Raw genomic sequence first — 4,624 nt, forward strand, 5'->3', positions numbered from 1 at the left:
CCCCTCGCCGGGCTGTCCTGCCACGACGGAGACGGAAGACAGGGAAGATTTGGTCGCAGAGGGAGGAGGAGGGGCGTGTCCCACATCTCACCCCTTGCCTCAGCCCTTTCTCTCCCTTTCTGGAGAGCACTCTGTAGCCACGAGGGCTACCCCCCGGATATTCCGAAAGGGACAGCCTCCATGGCTTTTAGGATGCGAGGAACTAAGCCCGCCACCAAAGTCTCTACCTCCCCGCTCCCCATCCCGTCCCTCCGGGAACCCAGTTCTCGTTTGAGAGGAGTCCTACTCCCCCTCCGTGGCTCCCGGACGGACCAGCCGCCTGCTTTCCGGCTGCCGCGGCGGCAAGGGCGTCCCCTCGCCAGCCGCAGCCGGTGCCGCGACACCTCTCTCCCCCTTTTTGGATCCTTTTTCACTATGAGCGAAGTCGGCGCGTGCGCGCAGAGGAGGGGCGTTTCCCGGGGGAAGCATCCCCCCGGCAATATCCCTCGCCAACTCCTCCCTACAACGTCTCCCAGTCTCCTCCTCCTCCGGAGGCGGGCAAATGGGCGAAGCGGCCTCGACGCCCTCCCCGACGCCCCCCTCGACCACCATCACCTCCTTGTTGGAGAATGGGAGACGGCGGATCATCCTCCTCCGCCTTATGGACGGGGAGGGGGAACAGTCGCCCCGCCGCGGTCCACGCTTTTCCTCTTTCTTTCTGCAAAGGAATCCCGGCTGTTGAGACCCTCCGCACCCGCGTCATAGGGCCAGATGGCCGAGCATCGTCCACTTCCATGGAGGAGGGGATTTCCACCTGCCGCCCGCCTTTCAGGAAACCAGGTGCTCGGGCCTTCCCCAGCTCGCTTTTCAGGTGGTCGACCTCGAAGCGGAGCAGGGCGCCCACCGTCTTGAGGCGCTCCAGCTCGGCTGAGGCAGCCGCCTGCTGTCATCTCGCAGCCTCTCCCACCTCCGTGCCTGCGGCGTTGTTCGACCTCTGTACGAGGGCAAGACTGCACGCAGCCATCTTGGCCGCCTTGTACGTCCCATTGAGATTCTTTGACCTTTCCGCGACCTTCTTCACCTTGCCCACGGCCCTTAAGGTCATGGACAAGGTCTTGACTGTCTGACACGACCGAAGGTTGCGGAGGATTTCGACCTCCTCTTCCTCCGTTTGGAGGGTTCTCCGCGACGACGACCTGACGGAGGGATTCCTAGCCACCTCCGCCCTCGCCAACGCGTCGACCTCCTTCTTTTCCCGTTTTCTACAGGCTATGGCGACCACCGTGTGGTCTCCCTTCCTGGAGTAAACGACCGGCCGCCCGCGCCCGTCCTTCTTCACGAACTAGTGCGCCGGGGACGACAACGACGACCGAACCCGATTGCCGACGACGTCCCCCCCCCCCGCGGAAGCTCTGACGGTCACCAGCTCCTCAACCGTGGGAGTTACCTCCCCAATATCGGAGTCGCTCTCACGCGAGGCCGACGCGCGCGCGTCCGGTTCGCTCATTCGCAAGCACGAGTGCGCGCGCTCCCTTCCCTCCCGGTCCTTTTTAGCGCAGGCAGGGCCTGCATATGAGCACCGAGTCCTGCAGCTAGAAGTGGATGTAGCCGCCGGTCTCACAAAGCCTTTCGCCACGCTTTTTTCCTCGGAGACGCTTGTCTCCGGTAGAGTGGGACTTGTGGCCGGCTCACCCTCGTCCATCCTTACCTCCCTTGAGGCTGCTGGTGACAACGCAGCCTTACTCGGGGCCACAGATGACCTTGTGGCCCCCAAGATCACAGATGACGCGATGGCTTTGACCTCCTCAACTACATCAATGGGTTATTCTGTTATTGGTAGTTTCTCCCACCAACCTTGACGGCTCGGCTCTCCGGCGTATCTCCCATTCTCTCCCCCGCAAGGGAGAGGGGACGCCCGGCGTACTCGCCGGGAGAGAGTCTATGCCACTAGTCCTAGGGAATTCCGCACAGGGACACTAATCTCCAGCCCCCTATACCCGCCCCAGTTCACAAAGGACTGAGTCGGTTCTGGGGGTCCCACACCTCCGACCTTGTGGGCACCGTCAAGACCGCCGCCACACGGGGGGCCCCAGGAACGAACAACGACAAAAGAGTGTTGCGACCCACCTATGCCGCGTACCGCCGTGGGCGCCAGCTGATGCTCCGCCCGGGGGTGCGACTCTACCAATCGCCGGGTGTATATCAGTTAGACACGGGGCAATTGGACACAGTCCAATCACAAGTCGCTGTTCCAAGGGACCCTACAAATGTCTCTAATCACACGGTGCTGTGATTGGCTGTGTCCAAATGCACCGTGTCCAAGTGCACCGCTCCCCCAATCGCCGCCCTTCGGGCTCTCCGCTGTAAGGGCCTGCCCGACCGACCGCCCCGTGGGCAAATCGGCCGCGCCGACCCCTAATACTTTCGGGCGCAGCACCCACCTGAGAGAGAAAACCGGTTGCCGTACTGGTATTTGGGACCCGGCCGCCCCCACTGTAGGGATCAGTTCACCGGCACCTGTCGCCACATGGACGAACCGGGCCCGCTCCCTTCCCCCATAATACTCCCGTGCGCAGCTATTCGCACGAGAGAATCACCGACAAGCTATGCCGGCGCCAATCCCAGGGTGTCCGGCCCCGACGTCAAAATACGTTCGAGCGCCCCAAAACACCTCTCCACTCCCCGCGTACCGTGAGACATCGCCTTTGGTGTGCAAACGCGGTTGTGGGTTCCTCTCCCTGTCCAAACGCGGGCCGTCGCCCATGTCAGACGGGTTGAGAGCATCCCCCTCTCTTGGCTGCCGGAGCACCGGCGTGCAATGCCCCGAGAGGCGGGATCCTCTCCCTCCCGGGACGGGTGGCAAGCCCACCCGCCCCGGAGCGGAGGTCCACCCAGCCCCAAAAAACTCCCCAGACTGGTGGCGGAGCAGCGCTCCCCCTAACAGCCCCAGCCGGCCGGGCGATTGAAGTCAGGGCCGCCTATCTCTACAGGCAAATAGACCAAAAGGCCTTGTGGGAGTTGCCGGGCTCCCCTGCAGTGGGAGGTCTTTCTACCCCCTCTAGAAACCGCGGGACTGCAGCACATCGCGGTTCGGTTTTTTATGGGGGTTTTCCTTCTCCATTGCTGCCGTTTGCCAGCGATCCTCAGGTAGGGGTCTCTCCTCCGACCGAAGCCGGAAGGTACTGCCGCCAAGCCTTAATCGGATCGCCGGGACTCCTCCACCACGCTAAAGTGGCGGCACAGAGGAATCGTCTCCTACTCCCCATATAAATCCTGAAGACTAACTTTCACCCACACGCCATACATCCATACACGCATTCTCACACACTCGCACACATGTAACCATAATTTTTTTTTTATTACTGTAACTTTACGATTTGTAATGAACCGCGGAGGATAAAATTGTAATGAGCCACGAGAAATAAATGTAATTAATTAATGTTATTTAAAATTTAAAATTTTTATTTTTATTTCAAATTTCATTTTCATTTTTCCAACTTCCTTTCCCTTCGATTATTCGCTCTCGGTCCGTCCCGCGATATCGAGATTCGGTTCTCTGATCGAAAAAAGGACCACTCGCCGTACGTCGACACGCGCGTGAAAACTTTCTGGTCGCTGACTTGTTGCTCGACCTGCGTATACGGCCGAGGCTTTTTCGTCACGTTGCGTTCTTCTCCAAGACGTAACACTAGTATTATTGACTGCCACTAACAAGTACTATTCTAAGTACTATTCTATAAGTACTATTGATGTGAAACATACTGAATTGGAAATACAAGTTACAAAAATAACTAGTATATAAATAAAAAATATTATATTATGTTCGTAATATTTTTTAAATATTGCTGAAATATTGCTAAAGTAGTATTGCAAATTAATGTCACTACAATGTTTCTGCACTAACATTGCACTGCAATATGCAATCTTGCAACGTTGTAGCAACGTTGCTGCAAGCTTCTGTGCTGATATATGGGTATTGCTGAGATTCGAACCTGAGACTTCTAGTTCTTCAGTCGTTTATCTTATCTACTACACCACTGTCACTTTGACTAAGAGATGCTTCGTATTGTATATACAGGGTGTTTCTTTATTTCCACCCACGAAGCACATAGCGTTATTTCTTATGAAAAATTGAATTGAAAAGTCCTGAACCATTTTTGTCTTTGATGCTTAACAAGGCAGATATTCTTTAATAAATTCCAACAAATCCGCGCCGTTTTTTAGAACTATATACATCTGTGAGCTGCGCGCCTGGTTGTTTACGTGAATGCAGCGGCGGAACATTCATACACGCTACCAGGCGTACGGCTCACAGACATGTATACTTCTAGAGGCTCGCGCGAATTTATTGGAATTTACTAAAAAATATCTGCTTCGTTAAGCATCAAAGACAAAAATGGTTCAGGACTTTTCGATTCAATTTTTTATAAGAAATAACGCTATGTGCTTCGTGGACGGAAGTAAAGAAACACTGTATATGATATATCCATATACGAAAACATATGATTTATTTAAAAGAAGAGAAATATTCTTTTAAATGTAAAAAGTATGTAAAAAGTTAGTTTAAAAAATATTTACTTGTTCTAAAAGTAAGTAAAATACAAATAAATTATTTTGTAAATTGAAATAAATTGTCTTTTGATAA

The sequence above is a fragment of the Odontomachus brunneus genome, unplaced genomic scaffold (assembly GCF_010583005.1).
Source record: "Odontomachus brunneus isolate Ranch 3 - 2012 unplaced genomic scaffold, Obru_v1 Obru_scaffold_112, whole genome shotgun sequence".
Classification (NCBI taxonomy): Eukaryota; Metazoa; Arthropoda; class Insecta; order Hymenoptera; family Formicidae; genus Odontomachus; species Odontomachus brunneus.